General features: G+C 40.3%; 1 protein-coding gene and 1 long non-coding RNA gene across 2 annotated transcripts in view; one reads left to right on the plus strand and one right to left on the minus strand.

Moving 5' to 3' along the window:
* Positions 1–3,689, minus strand: part of MINPP1 (multiple inositol-polyphosphate phosphatase 1) — a 41,029-nt gene extending 37,340 nt beyond the window's left edge. Inside the window, exon 1 of the mRNA XM_040975770.1 lies at positions 3,678–3,689. The gene's annotated coding sequence lies outside the window, so the exon portion shown is untranslated. The remainder of the gene's footprint in view (positions 1–3,677) is intronic.
* The window catches only part of LOC121153323, a 41,444-nt gene continuing 21,538 nt past the window's right edge, over positions 706–20,611 (plus strand). The window contains exons 1-2 of the long non-coding RNA XR_005883385.1: positions 706–793; positions 4,704–4,780. This is a non-coding gene — a long non-coding RNA (uncharacterized LOC121153323). The remainder of the gene's footprint in view (positions 794–4,703; positions 4,781–20,611) is intronic.

Genomic DNA, 20,611 nt, shown 5'->3' on the forward strand with positions numbered 1-20,611 from the left:
TTTCGCAGAGAAATAGAATCAGCATTCTTTCCTCCACCCGACTTTGGTGGGTGAAAGTGTTCTGATGACAGTCATTCACTATTCCTTTATTATAATTGACTCCATTCCTTTTTATTTGGAAGTGTCTGTGTGGGTTATGAAACGAGTCTGAACAGTAGTAACAATGGCCCAAATTACTTTTTATTTTTCAAATTCAGTCCAAAGTGAAAAAATAAAATGTTCCTCCAAAACTGTTCTCAATATTCATATTTTGCAATTAGAGTATGAGTATTCTTTGAAAAATTATTATGTTGCTGGTTTCTAAGCCTGAGAAAATAAAGACATAGTACAGCCCAAAACAAAACAAAAAATGGACTCTGAAATTAGACTTTGTGGCTTACAAATGTCAGCTTCATCACTTAATAAGTGATAAAGTGACATTTTCTTGCTTTTTTCCCATCTATAAAGTGAAAATAATACCTATGTCGTATAATGGTTGAGAAAATTAAATGAGACAGTTTACGTTAAGATTTCAATCCTTTGCTCTAAATAAATACCAGTTACTTTGGTTAAAGTTTAAGTCCTTCTTATTGCTGCTTCTCTTTTCATGAAGTAAACTGACAATTGTCAGGTTTTCAGAGATACCTGTTATCTCACAGCTGCAGTAAGCAACTACCTTGGTGCCTGTGCCAAGAAAGTTTGAACTCTACTATCTTACTTCCCTGCTGTTGGCTTCACATCTCTGTTGACATTTGTCAGTTGGTGATTTGCCTTCTGTTGCAGAAGAAGGCAACAGATGAGTCCTCGAATATGGGTGAGTGATCCTTGCTTCAATGCCTTCATCTTGCTTGAATGTGGAGGCCACATGGATCACAAGCTCCAAAGACTGTAGGATACCTTTTCTCAAAAGAACTGCACCATCACTGACAGTTAACCACTAGTTCTCCAGCATGTCAGCGCTCAGTGGAATTGCTGAAGGTTGTGTTTCCATGGATGTAGAAAAGTTTTGCTGAATCAAATATAACCATGGAAATGATTTTGAATTATTTTGGTACACCCTGCAAGAGAAGTTATTTTGCAATGACAAAATTTCACTTCTGGATTTCTGACACATCCTCAGACCTTAAGGTTATAACTCTTTCCATCAAGTTTTGGTTCTAGATCACCCACAGACTAGTTAAGGAACTAGTTATAAAATTATCATAGGTTTAAATGGTAATATTTTTTATATTCATTGCTATTTTCATTTAATAGAGGGAATCCAAAGTTGTATACTTTCTAGTTTGTTACAAACAGTGGTTTTCTTGGATAAATTTGGGTTGTTGCTTAGCACCATTATTTCCTCCAGAAGGCCCCACAATCCAAAATATATTGTTATCCCATCACAAAGATAAATAACGAGTTTCCACTTAGTAAAAATAAATCTCTCCCTTTTGTATTTTTGAAGAACATTGATAGTGTTTACAGTGGTATTAGCATCCTGTTTTTCTCTGAAACTGGAAAAATCTCTTTGAGCAGTTGGGTCTTTCTGACAATTATTTAGCTGACTTTAAAGCTATTAGGGTCAGGCCCAGTGCAGTGCCCTAGCAGCTAAAGTCCTCTCCTTGAATATGCCAGGATGCCATATGGGTGCCTGTTCTAATCCTGTCTGCTCCACTTCCCATCCAGCGCCCTGCTTCTGGCCTGGGAAAGCAGTCAAGGAGAGCCCAAAGCCTTGAGACCCTGCACCCACATGGGAGATCCAGATGAGCTCCTGGCTCCTAGCTTCAGATTGGCTCAGCCAATTTGAAATGGCTCCAGCCATGTCAGCTTCTTGGGGAGTGAATCACTGGAAGCACGATCTTCCTTTCTGTTTCTCCTCCTCTCTCTGTATATCTGACATTGCAATAAAAAAAAATAGTTAAAACTCTAAAGCTATTAGTGTCTCCTTAGTCCAAAAAAATAGAATACTTTAAGAACAGAAGTTCTAGGTTTTTAAAAAATATTTCTCTATGAGGAAGACAATTTTCATTTGTCCATTTTTGTGTTGCCTCAACAGATCATGCGTGAATTGATTTATCTTTCGGTTTTTGCTCAGTTTTGTCATAGCAAAAATCCATCTTGCTTGGATTAAGTTGCTTTGGCTATATTAACATACCAGTAGATATTAAAACCCAGACATTATTTAAGTCAGAAAAGCCCGATAGATATCTATGGATTCCCAGACTTGGTTGCAATCACTTCCTAAACAGGACAGTTCACACTTTAAATGGTTGCAACCATTATAGCTCCATAGCAACATTTTTATTATTCCATCTTACCCATCCTGTTTGACTTCCTGTACTACTTACTCGGATTATATACACTCAAAGATAAAAGGCAGGTGCTGCTACATAACCCATTAATTAATTAATTAATTAATACCTTAAGTGCAGGTGTTATGGTAAAAATATTCATCTCGGGCCCGGCGCGGTGGCGCAAGTGGTTAAAGGTCCTCGCCTTGAACGCCCGGGATCCCATATGGGCACCGGTTCTAATCCCAGCAGCCCCGCTTCCCTTCCAGCTCCCTGCCTGTGGCCTGGGAAAGCAGTCAAGGACGGCCCAAAGCTTTGGGACCCTGCACCCGCGTGGGAGACCCAGAAGAGGCTCCTGGCTTCGGATCGGCATAGTATCGACCCGTTGCGCTCACTTGGGGAGTGAATCATTGGACGGAAGATCTTCCTCTCTGTCTCTCCTCTCTGTATATCCGCCTTTCCAATAAAAAAATAATAAAAATAAATCTTAAAAAAAAATATTCATCTCATATCTTATAGTAAATGTATTGTCAGCAATTATTTGTTGAAAGGTTCTATGGCTTACTTGTTAAATGAATAAATGAAAATAGAAGCAAGCAAGCAGTATGGGAAGCCAAAATATAGAAATAATATTATTTTGCATTTATACAGTGTAATTATCTCATTTTATCTTCCCAGCTATCCCATGACACTGTAAAGCAATAATTACATTATATTGAGGAAATAGAAATCGAGTAGGAATTTAGATGTCTGACCTAAAGTATTCCAAACCGTATTCAGCAGAACCAGTTCTAGATTGTGATCTATGAAGACAGAGCTATCCTTGTGTTTCTCTTCCTCATACCTACCATATAACTAACATGTCGATATCGGCTTCAAGTTGCATACATTGGATGAATTCATAGAAATAAACTACCAAACCTCATTCAAGGAGAAAAAAAATCTAAACAGACATGTTAATAAGCAAGAAGATTCAGTTAGTGATCAAATACCTCCAAATAACTTTACTGGTAAATTCTACCAGACATCTTTTTAAAGCTTTATTTATTTATTTTTGTTTAGAAGGCAGATTTACACAGAGAGACAGACAGATCTTCTACATGCTGATTCACTCCCAAATGGTCAAGCAACCAGAGCTGAGCCCATCAGAAGCCAGGAGCTCGGAGTTACTTCTAGGTCTTCCACATGGGTGCAGGGACCCAAGTATTTGTGCCATCTGTTTTCCCAGGTCATAAGCAGGGAGCTGGATCAGAAGTGGAGCATCCAGGACTCAAACTGACACCCACATGGGATGCCCATACTGCTAGCGGAGGCTTAGCCTATTACGTCCTGGTGCCTGAGCCCCATGAGACATTTTAAAAAGATAACACTAATCCTTCTCAAATTCTTCCTGTAAATAAAAAGAAGCATGGAATACATTCTAACTCATCTATGACACCACATTACTCAACACAACTAGACAAAGATATGAAACCTACAACCTTTATGACTGTAGATCCAAAAATCTTCATCAAAAGACTAGCAAATTAAATTCAGCAACATATTAAAAGTAATATATTCTATGATCAAGTGGGATTTATCCTAGAATATTACTAATGGTTCAATATCTAAATCAATGTATTACATTACATTGATAGAATAAAGGAAAGAAAAAATATGATTTATCAATGTGGAAAAGCAAAAAAAGCTCAATTTTTTAAATAGGTAGAGTATTAGACATTTTTCTAAAAAAGAAAAATAAAAGACACATGCAGACATGCCAAATGGGACCACAATGAGATACCACTTTGCACCTACTTGCTTGGCTATCATTAAAAAAAAAAGAAGAAGAAAAGAAATAATGTTAGAAAAGATGTGAAGATATTAGAGCCCTCATACAATCCTGCAATGAATATAAAGTGGTATGTTCACTGAGGAAAACAATTTGATAATTCATCAAAAAGCTACACATAAAATTACCTTGGACCCAGCATTTCCATTCCTAGGTATGCATCCCCAAAAATAGAAAATGATATCTTAAACGATTACTTATACATCAGTGTATTAATTTTTCACAATAACTGAAATATAGAAAAACTCATATCTATTAAACATAAACAGATGAACAAAATACAGAATGTACAAGCAGAAGACTATTAAAGCCATAAGAAAGAATGAAGTCATGATACATGTTACAACATAGATAAATGTTGAAGATAGTATGCTAAGTGTAGTAAGCCACATACAAAGAGATATACTGTATGATAATACTTACATGAAATATTTAGAATAGACATTAATAGAGATAATAGGTGATTATTGAACTGGGAGAGAGGAAACAAAAGTTATTTCTTGGTACAGTTTGTAGTATGAAAGTGTTTTGGAAATAGAGGTGATGGTAATTTAACACTGAATATGATTAATGCCATTATAATGTCTATTTACAAATCTGTAAATTGTATATTATTACAGGTTAAATATAGAAAATGGGACCAGAAATGCTTCATATTCTAGACTTGCGGGAATTTTGGAATTTGCACATGTATGAGGTATGTTGAGAATAAGACCAAAATTCAAATATGAAATTTATTCATGTCTCACGTGCACTCAAGGGCTGAAGGTAGTTTTACAGAATGTGTCTACTACAGTTGTGTTTTGATTGCAACCTATCCCATAAGGTCAGGTGTGGAATTTTCTGCTTGGAATTTGCCATGCCACAAGTGTCATCATATTGGTGCTCAGGAATTTTCAAACTTTGAAGTGTTTTTTATTTCAGATGTTTGGGTTTGGGATGCTTGTATACATTTTTTAATCACACATTCACAAACACAGTGAAGAACTGGTTTTACAAGTTGAATACAGTGTTGGGGCTATGAAGTAACTTACCTGCAGGATCAATGTTGAAATAAATTGTTTGCCTCTCAGTTTAGCTTCTTTAACCTAACACATGTTTGTTATGAAACTGTAGCAAGTAGTTCTAATATAACATTGATAAACAGAAAAACTATACTGTGATCAGAAATGATGTTATTTGTATTATCTGGTGGTGTCTAAAGAAAAATAAGTTTCTTTAATGCAAGATAAGATATTAGAAATTTTTTCATTGATTCTGTGGAAATTTAAGGCTTATTTCTAGAAGTTGAGCCACCTTGATTTAGAAAAAACTAACTGTAGTAAACAGAATAGTTGCCCTCATTCTTTCCACATGCAAGTCTCTTGAACCTATGAATGTCATGTGGCAAAAGGGACAGCACAAATGTGATTAAGTTAGAGATCCTGGGATAAAACCTTGCCGTGGTTGACCCTCGGTCATCACATGGATTATTATGAAATAAGTAATAGAAGACTAAAACAAGGATGCCCTGACCAGACTCAAGGAATTTGGGCAGCCTCTAGAAGCTACAGCAGCCAAGGAAACGGACTCCTCTTCTGGCCTTTCAAAAGAAAAGGAGCCTTGCTGACTCATTTTTTTTTCTTTAAAAATGTGCACTTACTTATTTTCATTTACTTGAAATTTAGAGCAAGATTTAGAGCAGGAGAGAGAGAAAGAAAAAAACATTTAGAGCAAGAGAGAGAGAAAGAAAAAAAAAAACAGAGAAAAGAGGCCTTCCATTAGTTGGTTTTCTCCTCAATGCTCATAGCATCCAGAGCTAGGCCATACTGAAACTCAGAACCAGGGGCTTCCTCTGGACACTAACTCATGACCATATGAGATCCTTGCACTTGCAAGGCAAGGATTTAGCCACTGGGCCAACAATAGTCATTTTGATACTGTTTCAGAGTTGGAGATTCATAACCAGGTAATTTGAAAAGAAGATTCTACTTTCTTAAAATTTCTAAGTTACTTTGTATATTTTCTATATTAAAAACTTGTCCATAGTTAACATTACTACTGAGTGTTAGGCATTAATATTATTTGTTGAAGTTTTAATCTTATATTCTGTATGAGTGGAATATTTACTGCAACATATATGTATATAATATATATTTACATCTTGGAAACAGTAGCAAATCTAGAAGACACTGAAGAGACATAAGTACTTAACACTGGCAATTTGTACTTGCTGTCCTATTTTACTTTAGAATACAGTAAATTTTTTTTTAATTTAAGTCTCAAAGAACATTGTTAAATATTTTATGATTCAGAGTATAGATGGGAGATAGCTTAATACACAAAATAAAAACAAAGAATGAGGAATTGAAATTATCTCAATTTATAAATGACATGATTCTCTGCTTAGGAGAATCAAATGACTCAGTCAAATGACTATTGGAACTCATAAGAGACTTTGGCAGGGTAGCAGGATACAAAATTAATGAACACAAATCAGTGCCACTTGTGTACACAAATAAATCCATGGCTGAGAAAGAAATTGTAAGTACAGTCCCTTTTAAAATAGTGGAGAGGAATCTTAAATATCTAGAAATTAATTTAACTAAATATGTGAAAGACCTCTGATGAAAACTATAAAACATTAAAGAAAGAAACAGAAGACATTAAAAGATGGAGAAACATACCATATTCCTGGATTGGCAGAATCAACATCATCAAAATGTCTATATTACTGAAAGTAATATACAGAATCAGTGCAATCCCAATCAAAATCCCAACAACATCCTTTTCAAAAATAGAAAAGAAGATACAGAACTTCACCTGCAAACACAAGAGACCAGAATAGTCAAAACTATCCTTAAGAATAAAAATCAAGGGCCCGGCGCGGTGGCACAGTGGTTAAGGTCCTCGCCTTGAACGCCCGGGATCCCATATGGGCGCCGGTTCTAATCCCGGCAGCCCCGCTTCCCATCCAGCTCCCTGCCTGTGGCCTGGGAAAGCAGTCGAGGATGGCCCAAAGCTTTGGGACCCTGCACCTGCGCGGGAGACCCGGAGGAGACTCCTGGCTTCGGATCGGCATAGCATCGGCCTGTTGCGCTCACTTGGGGAGTGAATCATCGGATGGAAGATCTTCCTCTCTGTCTCTCCTCTCTGTATATCCGCCTTTCCAATAAAAATAAAATAAATCTTTAAAAAAAAAAGAATAAAAATCAAGCTGGAGCAATCACAAGTCTGAACCTCAAGACATACTACAGAGCAGTGGTCACCAAAATAGTCTTGTACTGGTACAGAAACAGATAAAAAGATCAATGAAACAGAATAGAAACACCAGAAGGGAGCCCACACATGTATAATAAACTAATCTTTGACAAGAAAACTGAAAACAATCCAGGGAAACATCCTGGTCTCTTCAATAAATGCTGTGGACACAATTGGATAGCAGCTTGAAGAAGTGAGAAGCAAGACCCACACCTGTCACCTTATACAAAGACAGCCCTAAATGGATTAAGGACCTAAATCTACACCCAGAAGCCATCAAACTATTAAAGGAAAATATAGGAAGCATTCTCCAAGATATAGGAATGTGGAAAGACTTCTTGGAAAAGACACCAAAACACAGGCAAAGACAAAAAACAAATGGGACTACATCAAACTAAAAAGCTTCTGTACAGCAAAGAAAACTGTTAACAAAGTGAAGAAGCAAGCAACAGAATGGGAGAAAATATTTGCACACTACACAACTAATTGGGGACTAATACCCAGGATTTACAAATAGCTTCAGAAACACAAGGACAATAAAAATAAACAAAAACCATGTGAAGAAATGGGTGAAGGAAATAAATATTTTCCAAAAGAACAAATTCAAATGGCTAATAAACGTAACAAAAGATGCTCAAGCTTCCTAGTCACCAGTGAGATACAAATGAAAACCATACTGAGCTTCTGCCTAACTCCAGTGAGATTTGGAACTCTACTAATAACAAGTGCTGCGTGGATGTGGGGAGAAAGGTACCATCCTTCGCTGCTGTTGGGAGTGTAGGCCTGCACAGTCACTATGGAAATCAGGATGAAGACTGCTTAGAGAATTGCAAATAAACCTGCCATATGACCCAGCTATCCCACTCCTTGGAATATATCCAAAGAAAATGAAAACCGCATCATATGAGAAGGGGATTTGTAAGCCTATATTTATAGCAGTAGAATCTGCAATAGCAAAGACATGGAAATAATCCAGATGCTCGTCCAAAGAGAAGTTGTTAAAGAAACCTTGGTACATTTACTCCATGGAATATTACTGAGCCATTACAAAAATGAAATCATGCCATTTCCAACTGGATGATCCCAACTAGAGGTCATTATGCTCAGTGAAATAAGCCAATCCCAAAAGGACAAATACCATATGTTCTCTCTAATACAAAGCAGCCTTCATGCAAACTGTGTGCTCAGTAACCCTTTCCATACTGCTTTTGCTGTATCCCAAGTGTTTTGATGTTTTTGTTTTCATTTTCATTTCTTCCAAATAGTTTCTTTTCTCTTGTCAAATTCATCACTGGCTCATGATTGTGCAATGGCATCATTTTACCCAAGAGGCTTTTGTGTTTTCTTTTCTTCACCCATGTGTTGGTTATTCAGTGGCATATTTTTCAACTTCATGGTGCTGTAATTTTTTGTTTTATCTTCATGCCTGTTGCTAACTGTGTTTTGTGGCTCCTCATTGAAAGAAAATTCTAGTTATGGCATAGTAGAGATTATCATATTCAGATGTGAAGATACAATACAGTATGCATCCCTACTTCCAAAGAGGGACTCCCAATGAAACTGTCAGACATGTCTAGACAATAGGATGCTAAATGTCAGGGCACACTTTACTAACAGACTGATGGACTTATGACTGCTTATGACGGACTATACTATTGTAATAATATGAGGAAAATCAGTTGGGGAATGGGAACCAGGGGCGGGGGGATGGAATCCCAAGCCTTATGGAATTGTACCATAAAATTCAAAATAAAAATAAATAAATAAATGTCCAAAACAAAACCAAAAATGTTTCTTGATTCTTAACGTTTGGACTGACGACTGTGATATAATTTCTGCCCTCAAACCAAACACCCATGGTAAGTTATCTATGCTTAACATGAGCAGTAACTGAAGCACTTAGGGTTAAGCACTTAGATGTCATAGAACAGAAGAGGTAAGGAAAGTATAAAGTGATAAGGTGCCAGCCAGTTCAGTGTGGCTAAATTAGATAGTACAATACTGACAGCAAAAGCTTGTCAGAACAGAAGGGTGCCAAATAACAGATAACTGTGAGCCCATGTTACCCAACCTCCTAAGATAAAAACACTAGGTTTTTATCCATAATGAAAATACATTCTTATGAGAAATTAAACACTAAATAGTCATGTAAATTGTTTTGTTCATTTGTTTATTCTACAGTTATTTACTGGGTGGCTCCTTGGTAGTTTTAGGGTTTCAGAATTAACCCAAAGCAAATTTGTAAAGTGGGATATTTGATTTCAGTCGCTTCATCATATTCTACCTATGTTCTTTCTTCAGTCTCAGACTTCCCTTTTTTTATTAGGGTTTGGAAATTAGAAAATATCAACATAAAGACTTCAGTGGTAGGGATGGCATGGCTGTTTAGAATCAAATATTGTGTTTGGAGGGGAGAGTGAAGGCATGTTCGGGAAAGAAATGATACCAAACAGTTTAAGTTTTGTAAAAATGGATGAAATATTGGTGTTCTGCTGCTTTCCATGTCTGTCAGTCTCCATGTGCCCCTCTGCTGTCGTTCTGTCCTCTCCTATTTCCTGGAATGTGTCCTCTCTGCTTTACACTGGCTAATGTTTCTCCATCTGCTTAAATGTGTCCTTACCCTATTCTGCCATCTTGATTCTATTTCTAACTTTTTCAGAAGTTAATATTTCCCGTCATTGTAGACGTCTAAAAGTCTTGTGCACTATGGAATGTCATGATTTAACCTCCACATTTTTTTAAGATTTATGTATTTTTATTGGGAAGGCAGATTTACAGAGGGAAGAAAAGACAGATCTTCCATTCACTGTTTCACCCCCCAAGTGGCCACAATGACTGGAGATGAGCTAATCCCAGGAGCCAGGAGCTTCTTCCAGGTCTCCTGCTTTGGTACAGGATCCCAAGGCTTTGAGCTGTCCTCTAGCGCTTTCTCAGACCACAAGCAGGGAACTAGGTGGAAAGTGGAGCAGCTGGGACAGGAACCAGTGCTCGTATGGTATTCTTGCCCGTGTAAAGCAAGATTTAGCCATTAGGCTACTGCATTGGGTCCTCCAAATCTTAACAATTGAAGATTTAAGTTGCTCTCAGTTACAGAATACAGAAGAATTCAATTACTTTACATTTCTAACCAGATAATGTGACTAAGTTGTTGCATTTCTCAGAGATTTTGAATTGTGTATACTATGGTACTACAAAAGCAACATGGAAAATTGAATAAAATATAAGTTTATTTTGCTGCAAAACATTTTTAAAATGTATGCATGGTTTTTTCACAATACTGACATTCTGTGGAGTTCTGTGGTATGCACTGCTTGTATACCATGAAGTAAAAGTAGAGGACCTTATGATACAATGAATGGAGGATCTATTTCATCTTGAACACACCAAAATAGTTCACATCAGCTCCAAGCAAATCAAGGGTTTAATGTCAGATCGGTGAGGATTCAGATCCTTCCTCAAAAACTACACAGTGTGGAGTGTGAGAGAGATCAAACCGCACCCACGTGACGATGTTAGGAGGAGTGTTGGCCAATCTTGGTGACAGCATCTGCCTACACTGCTGGAGCCACTGTGCCACGGGGCAGCCGCTACATGTTTTTAAGGTCTCATCCTCCAATCAGAGAGACGCACAGGACAAGCCAAAGTTTGCATACATTCAATTAACTAAGTTTCCCTTTAGTTTTATTAATCTACAGTAGTGCAGTAGAGGCAGGAGGGGCTGTGTGCCAGGAGCCTCCAGAGCCATTTCTGTGCTGTCATTTAACTTGTATTGCAGAGGAGGCAGGAGGAGCGTCCGGAGGAACTGTCACCCTCATTCAATTAACGTGGAGGTAGGAGGGACAGAGCGTTGTAGACTCTGTCAATTAACCCTACACGCAGGTGCTAGTCATCAACCTGCTGCACCTCATCACAGTACCTGGGTTCAAAGTCCAAGTTGGCTTTCTGTGTCAAAGTCTTAAGAGTCTCCAAACAAGAATGCAGTGTTTTCTTACGTTAAAACAATGTGATTTCAAATAACAAGGTTTCTAGTAAGATATGTTTTAGAGAACAAAGTTACTCAGCAAGGAAGAAAACAGTCATTACTCAAGGAAGGGGGTTATTATGAGGCTTTCTAGCGTGTCTTTCAGGGAAATAGTTTCTGTGACTTTGCAACTGTCAGTGTTGATTATTTCCAGCCTGAGGAGTGGTGGAACACAATTATTCTTTATAACTCTCAGCGAAAGCTTCACCCAAAAAGAGAACCACCCAATGGAAGCTGAATGGAAGGTGTGCAGGGGAAGAACTTCCCAGTCAGAGAGGAAGTTAAGCATGAAGGTTGTGAACTGGTTCTGGACACATCCTGGAAATGGCCAAACTGATCTATCAAGACCTTAGCCAATACCTTGAATTAATCAATAACTGCATATAAATATACCAGATCATCACAGTTTACCCTATAAAAATGAACAGTTATCTGTCAAGAAAATGTTGTAAACTAAGAAGATGTTGACTTGGTGCTTTGGTGTTACCTGAATTATACCTGTCATTGATTTATTAGATAATCAAGTACTGGAACTCATCCTGATATGGCTTCTGTTTTATTCATTGCTTTGCATCACCTGTATCCATCTAATTAGATGTTTCTCTCTCAGTTACCAGTGACAGAAGCTAGCGAATATTTTTTTCATTGTGAAATATTTAAATGATACAAACATACATGTGACATTACAGCACTAAGGAGATATTTTAAAATTTTGTTCCAAGCCTGTGTTTCATTCGCATCATTTTCCTGTGCCCTTGTTAATGCAGATATCCAGGGAATGAACCAAAAACAGGAGTGTTTTTCTCTCTCTCTGTACCCTGGTCCCCCTATGGTATCTACCTGTAAAAAAATTCTTAAGAAACAGAGCAGTATGAAAAGGCAGCCCACAGTCAGAAAGAAAACATCCCTACTCTTGCTGAACATTTCAGGCAGTGAAACATACATGAACACACCAATGGTCTTACTTCCCTCTAATCCTTACTCCCCATTTCCATTCATTCATTTTTCTACATTGGTCCTGGCTGTCCTCTGGTACCTAACGTTGGGCTAGGCAGAAGCGACTCCTGAAGCAGCTAAGTGTATCTGGAAACAAGAGAGCTTATCACAAGCCTGGAACACCTGGTAACCTTGGAACACCAAGCAGCAGAAAGAGTCCTGCTGCTATTTCTCCTTCCTGCCTGCCTCTGGCCACCAACAACAGAAGAGAGCTTCACTAGCCTTGACGCTATCTTTGCTGAGGCCAAGCAGACACTCCCCTCCAGAAATGCTTGAAATGTTGAGTCTGTGGAAGATCAACACCCACCATGATGATACATCACAATCACAAGCAACTGAGGAGCTGCCACCTTCTCCCATCCCTCGTACCTAAGATGTATAAAACCCCAGAGCTGTGTACCCTGGGCAGCCATTTCCTCACATGGTAACTCTGCCGTTTGGAAATGGTCCCAGCCTTTGCCCTACCAAGCAGCAGGCTCTCTCTCTCTCTCTCTCTTACTCTCTCTCTCACCCCACCTCCTATCTCTCTGCTCCCTTTTATCTCCACAGCCACCTGTGTTGCTGATATAAACACCTCTGGGTAACTGACTGAGTCTGGGTTTTTAGGTTTGTGGAAATAAAAGCTAACACCTAATCTTGTTAGCTTGAGGTTTACCTTTCTAGAATTTGTTTTCTTTTCATGTATGAATATGTATGTGTTTTCCTGGATACACTTCTTTCTTATTTGAGGAATAACATAGTCTGATTATTTTTATAAGTATATACTTATTTGATAGTGTTGCAGAGACAGAGAAAGGGACAGAGACAACTTCCATCCCTTGTTCACTCTTCAGATGCCTCAACGGCCATCTCAGTGGGTCAGGGCAAAGCCGGAAGCCAGGAGCTTACTCCAGTCTCGCACATTGGTAGCAGGGACCCAAGAATTTGAGCCACCTTCTGCTGCTTTCCCAGACCATTAACATGGAGCTGCATGGGAAATGGAGAAGCCATGATTACAGCCCATAAGGGATGCTGGTATTGCAGGTGGCAGCTTTACCTACCATGCCACACTGCCAGCTCTTCTAGATACTCTTTTGTACTTTTTCTTTCTCACAAAATATTAAACCCTGGAAATCTCTCTCCTGGGAATCTTGCTTGTTGTGGCTGGCATTGTGGCACAGGTTGTTAAGCTACCACCTGTAACACCAGCATCCCATACAGGTATCAGTTCAAGTCATGGCTGCTCTGCTTCCCCATCTGCAAGCCTAGAAATGCACGTGGCAAAGCAGCAGGAGATGGCCAAGGGTTTGGGCCCCTGCCAGCTGTGGAGGAGAGCTGGATGAAGCTCCAGACTCCTTGCTTTAGTCTGGCCCAGCCCCAACCATTGTCTCCACTTGGAGAGTGAAACAGAGGGTGCAGGATCTGTCTCTGTCTCTCCCTTTCTCTAACTCTTTCTGTCAAATAAATAAACCAGTAAGTGTTCTTTATTTAAAATAAATAAAGGAATTAGGAATTATACATCTAATTTATCTTTTCTGCTCAACAAAACTCCACAGGAGAAGGAATTGGATGTTTAGTATTTGCTTCTGTACCTACAGTATTTAATGTACAATGTGCCTCATAAAAGTTTGCATAAATGTTTAATAACCTCGTGAGCATTTATGTAAACAAAATTCAGTGAAACACACTGAGTTAAGATTCTAGTAAAAAGTAATTACATATTCTTATTTCTTTTTTTTTTTAAGACTTACGTATTTTTATTGGAAAGGCAGATGTACAGAGAGGAGGAGAGACAGAGAGGAACATCATCTGTCCGATGGTTCACTCCCCAAGTGAGCGCAATGGCTGGAGCTGAGCCCATCTGAAGCCAGGAGCCAGGAGCTTCTTCCAGATTTCCCACATGGGTGCAGGGTCCCAAGGCTTTGGGCCATCCTCTACTGCTTTCCCAGGCCGCAAGCAGGGAGCTGGATGGGAAGCAGGGCCACTGGGATTAGAACCAACGACCATATGGGATCCTGGCACGTACAAGGCGAAGACCTTAACCACTATGCTATTGCACCGGGCCCTACATATTCTTACTTCAAGACATCCTGGAAGGAAAATCTTGATGGAGAACTGATTGTTCAGTACAGTATTGTTGCAGCTTCCAGGACTTTTTTCACAAGCTAGTACTGACTTTGTCATGTTTATTGATGATCTGGGATTTACAATAGAAATGGAAATGCTAATGAGGTTTTTGGCTCTAGTAATAAGATGTATTAGAGATAACTCAAGAGAATAAATCTGCCCTGCATTACATTAAAATTCATCTCTTAGAAAAATGATATAGTATGGTTGACTAGAGATGAAGCTAATTTATCAGTTTATTTAGATGATGCACATTCCACAAACATCACTTTTCTAAAATTAAACCTAAATAGGGCCCGGCTTGGTGGCCTAGCAGCTAAAGTCCTTGCCTTCAATGCACCGGGATCCCATATGGAAGCTGCTCTAATCCCAGCAGCCCCACTTCCCATCCAGCTCCCTGCCTGTGGCCTGGGAAAGCAGCAGAGGGCAGCCCAAAGCCTTGGGACCCTGCACCCGTGTGGGAGACCTGGAGGAAGTTCCTGGCTCCTGGCTTTGGATCAGAGCAGCTCTAGCTATTGTGGTCACTTGGGGAGTGAGTCATCAGATGGAAGATCTCGCTCTCTGTATATCTGACTTTGCAATCAAAATAAATCTTTTTTAAAAAATCAAACCTGAATATACAACAATTTGGAACGCATTATTGCTAAGACTGCTCATTTGGTTGAACCCCCTTGAGCAGCTGGAAATTTTTAAAAAGAAAAAAAATTGCCTACTATCATTTATCCCAATGCTAAATATGCCAGTGGATCGCTTTGATTCATTTATTTTCATAATTTATCCCTCATGAAAAATATTACCCAAAAATGTTTATGAAAGTCAATGAAACCTAAAGGGAAAAAAATTGGAATTAAAGAGGAACAATTTAGAGGAAGGCAGTCATTGATTGAAGAAGAAAAATTAAAAGAATGATAGGAATGTCTTCAGGTATTAAATTTGACAATGTCAAAACTACTTTTCTTTATTTATATCTATATAAAATATTGTATATATTTTAGAATTTGAGCACACTTGGAAATCAGTATGGAAGAATGTTAGCATTCCAGGGTATACGTTCTCCCAGAGAAGAGAGATTCATAGAGTGTTTTAGCAGTTCATAACTTGCTCTGAAAGAAGCCATACGCATGCGCCTGGATTTTAATCACAGATACTAAAACTAGGGAAGAATCTCAGGTGATTATTCAGATTACTTGTGGTCTTTCAGTTCTGAAACATTCCATAGACATGCCATGTATCCAAGTGTAAATTTGAAAAGACAGATACTACAACTCCTCTTAGTAACCCAACCATCTTCTCTTCCTCTTCATTCTCTATTTCCAGAGGATTACACTTTAAAAAAAAAACTTAAAAAAAATTTTTTTGAAAGAGTTAGAGAGAGAGGGAGAAACTGAGAGAAATTTACCTTCTGCTGCTTCACTTCCGGTGTCTGGGCCAGGATGAAGCCAGGAGCCAGAAGTCAGGAGCTTCTTTAGGTTCCTGCAGGTGCATGCTGTGGGCCATCCTCCGCTGTTTCTCCAGGCACTTTAGCAGAGACCTGGATTAGAAACGGAGTAGCCAGAATCCAAACTGTGCCCATATGAGATGCGGACATTACATGTCATGACTTTACCCACTATGGCTAAACACCCTCCCCCAGAGCATTACAATTCTAAAATGCCTTTTGAATTCTTGATTTTATCATTCCATCACTACTGCCCTTATCATATTCAGGGAGCCCTCTAAATGGTATCCTTTTATTCAGGTTTTGTCTTTTTCAATACATCCTCCATTCTACCGCTACTTAACATCTCATAGTGAATATTTACTTATATGACTTCCTTACTACTAAGAAACAATTGATGGTTTACTACTGCTTAAAAAGTTCTAGGAGTGTGCATTTAGCCAAGCAGTTAAGATGCTTACTTTGGTATTCCTGAATTCAGTTCCTGTTCCAAATAGCTACTTCTTTTACTACTAGGAGGTAGCAATTATGCTTAAGTAGCTGGGTTTCTGCCACCCATATGGGAGAATACACACACACAGGGAGAAAGAGAGAAAAAAGGAGAGCAAAAGTGAGAGTGAGAGATCTTCCACTTGCTGATTCACCTTCTTTTTCTTGTGTTATTATTTTCATTTATAGTGATTTTTACATAGTTGATTAGGGTGATTAGGATCAAGGGCTACAGGAAGGTGAATGAGATCACCATTTCCACATTCTGTTTTTCCTTCCTATATCTGGGGGGAAGGGGAAGACAAGGAGAAAAGCCACACCCAGCCTCCTAAACGCCTCTGCACCCTTGGATGGAGGAAAACCACCCAGGGTCCCCGATATGGGGCATGCTCTGAGGGTCCTGCTCATGAGGTTTCGATAGTTCAACAGTTCTGAATTACTGCTGATCTCGCCATTCCAGGCATGATGAAATTTTTCCAGAATCCACTGGTTGACGTAGTCTACCTTGGAGTCTGTTTTCCCAGATACTCAATGCCAACACTTGACTGTAGTAGTTTATATGCTGTCCATTGCTCCACTGAGGAAGCTCAGCTCTGACACATGTACTCCACAGTCAGACCATGGAACCTGCAATTCTCTTCATGGATGGGCTTCTGAGTTCAGCAATTCAGTTGGGGGGCTCCCCAAAGAAACATCATCTGAGCTGATCCCAGACCTGATTCTTGTGTGTGCTTGCCAATACAGGGTTTGGCACAGTCTGAGGCCAAATAAGCTTATGCATATACTGGGTGGAGGTTCCCACCAAGGAGCACGGGGCTGGAATGGGGGCTATGTTCTGATCAGGATACGGTTGTACTCCAGCCTGGTTTCTGCTCTTGCTGGTGAGCTAAGGTTTGCTCAGCCCTGCCCAGTCTGACCTCTTCCAAAACCAACCCACCCATTAGCCAACAGTTGGAGCTACCTTGCCCAGCTTGCGGGACTACCAGGCCTGAATCACAGGCTCACCCACGGACGCGATGACCCCACAACTTGGCCCACCTCCAGACCCAGATCTCACATATACCAGCAGGTGCTAGCTCTTGGATGGTATAGCCTGCCCTCCTACTTGGCCTTGTATGAACTGGAGGATATTGTGGCCTGGCCTGCACCACCCCACACCCTGCTTTAGGGTGCACGTGTAAGTGCTGCTGTTGCTTGGATCTGCCCAGATTCGTTCCTATACTGAAGCAATCACTGTTTTTTTCAATCACCTTGAACTGCTTGATCAGTTCTACCTTTGTTTTACTGTGGCTTCTCAGCACATGTTGTTCTAGCCTTTGAATTTGATTCTATGTTAACTTGACAAGCATAATTTCGAGCCAAGTAAATCTGCTGTCATTTAGTTCTTTGTCATTGTCCCAGGGATTTTGAGAAAGTAACACTGACTTTCTGTGTGATCATTGAGAAATGAAAGCCCTGAAACACGTTTGCGTGATTATATACACTTGAAATTTAATTACTGTATTTATACCCTTGAAATGGCTCACACGTTAACAAGTATAATTTATAAATTTGAAATGAAACAAAGGTTTGCTCCCCAAGGTCCTTAGAAACCTATATCATGGCACCAGCTTTTGATAAATATTTTCTGTAATTTCACTTAGCAATGAGACAAGGCTCATCTGTCTTCCCAGTCTGCCAGTTGGGGTAGGATTTATGGAATCAGGATACAGAAATCATGATTCATTGATAGGGCAGTTTCTGAATGACGGAGCCACAGCAAGAACCCAGGTGTTTTGACATGAGGAAGAGTCCAGTCAGTGGGTGTTGTGTTCCATGGGGCCACCTGGCTCTTCTGTTTCTATCTGCCATCTTTGAGTTAGTGAAGTGTTGCAACTTTTGCTCTGAATGTCATATGAGGTTAAAACCTTTCTTTGTGTATGTGCTGCTTAGCTTTTATCCAACTGAAACAAGATCAGGCTAGCTTTGCAATGAATTCTGCAAAAACAAAACAAAACAAAACAAAAAAACCAAAGGGAGAAATAGTGACTTAGCAACCTAATCTATAGAGGGAGTATCATTATGAGGCTTCAAATTCATGTCTAATGTTGTCCAGAACTCCTTAGGAGCAATAATAACACAATTCTTATATTCCAAGGAGCTTCTTAAGGTATACTCATCAAAAATGTAAACATTTAAAGTGCTTTTGGTTACATGTAATGTTTTTTGTTATTATGACTCTATGGTTTCTGCTAATCTTGTTTACTGATTTTCAAAAGATTTTTCTTTTTTTTCCATTTTTATTATATTTTTGACAATCTTTACATAGTTAATTAGGATAAAAAGGTTCAAGGGATACAGGAAAGTGGGTAAGACTATTATTTCCACATTGTTTCCTTCATATATCTGAGGTAAAGGGGGATTTTAAGGGAGAAACCCCAACTAATCTCCCGCCCACCCCAGGTCCTTGATGTGGGGCATGCTCCGAGATTCTTGCTCAAGTTTTTTTGATAGTTCAACAGTTATGAATTGCTGCCAATCTCACCACTCCAAGTACGATGAGGTCATTGAAGAATCCCCTGATTGGCATAGTCCATCATAGAGTCTCCATTTGCCCAGTCTTTCACATGGCTGAGGTGGTTGATTGACTTGTTCAGTCCTCTGTCTTTTCATGGTTAGGGTTCTGAGTCCAGCAGTTCGATTGGAGTCTGAGGTGTTCCCAGACCAGATTCTTGTATGTACTAGCAAGTACAGGGCCTGGCACAGTCCATCGCCCTAATCAGCTGGTGGTTGCAATTGCTGGGTTGGTTCTGTTTCTAGTACTGTCTTCCACTGGAACCAATGGGTGTTGCAGTCCAGCCTGGTTCTGCCTAGCACACACTGGGCTCTCACATAAACCAGTGGGAGCTGCAGCCTAGTCAGAGTGACCCACAATAACCCCCACCAGGCCCGCCCCCTATCCTGGTTTGCCAGTATGTACAGCAGACTGGTCCAGTCCATCCCACATCCCATTCAGCTCTCATACTTATCAATGGACATTAAAGCCTAGTTCAACCCAACGAGCCTGACTATCCAGCCCACACACATGCTGTTGGGTGCCTTTCTGTCTAGCCACCCCTGTCCCTGTCCTGGTTTTCGTGCCCTCCAGTGGGGGTGGTAACCCAAGAGGGAGGAGCCTACTATTTCCCTTCTAGGTCACTCCCACTCCCAGATTGTGCACTTTCCAGGTGGTTCTGCAGTTTAACTTGACAGAATTAGCTCCCTGTGCCAGCGCCTGCCAGCTGATGCTGCAGCAAAGCCCAACCAACCCTCACCCACTCTGATTTTATTCTTGCACCAGTAGGAACAGTCAGCCCAGCCTGGCTTTTCCCTGATCTAGCTCACATGAGGTGCACTGCAGTCACATCTGGTACAGGTAACCTCACCTTGACATTCCATAATGTGCACTGTTTTTTTGTTGTGACCAAACCTGGCTCGACCCACACTCTGTTCTGGTGCTCGGATTTGCCAGTGGATGATGTGAACTGATTCAGCCTGGTCTTCCCCTGACCCATGCCAAATGTATGCCAGTGGAAAACTTTCCATGGCCTATTCTGGACTGTTTCCTATCATGCTTCTTGCACTTACCTGCCGGGTCTGTGTCCTGCCAGAGGAGTTGCCCAGGCTCCTCCATCAGAACCTCTCCCAATGTCAGATTTTGCGCATACCAGGGGGTCCATGAGCCAGCCCTACTCAGTTCACCTCCTGTCCTAGCAGAAACAGTGGCTTTTCCTGACTGGCTTTCAACTCATTCTGGTTCTTACTGTTGGATGTTTCAGCCCAGCCACAGCTCGTCACCACCCACATACAGCTCACACATGGCTCAGTAGGGGCTGAGACCTAGCCTAGTCCATCCCACATCTACCCTGGTCCTTCAGAGCACCAGATGGTGTTGGAGTCTAGCCTGGCTTAGTGCATCCAGTTCCAGTCCACACTCGTGCTAAGTGAAACTACAACCGTATCCTGATCAGAACACAGCCCCCATTCCAGCCGCATGCTCCTTGGTGGCAACCTCAACCCAGCTAGGGTGTCCCCTTAGCTCACCAACCAGGCCTATTCCCAGCCATAGATCATGCGCATGCCAGTCGTTGCTCTGACTCAGCTTGGCACAGCCCCTCACTTGTCCCAGCCCTTGCCTTACATACTGTGGTTTAGCATCCCTGGCTCACGCAGACCAGTAGGTGCAAGAGCCTAGCTCAGTATCACCTGTGCTACATCCT

This window comes from Ochotona curzoniae, unplaced genomic scaffold (assembly GCF_017591425.1).
Source record: "Ochotona curzoniae isolate NIBS_2020 unplaced genomic scaffold, NIBS_Ocur_1.0 contig_2692, whole genome shotgun sequence".
NCBI lineage: Eukaryota > Metazoa > Chordata > Mammalia > Lagomorpha > Ochotonidae > Ochotona > Ochotona curzoniae.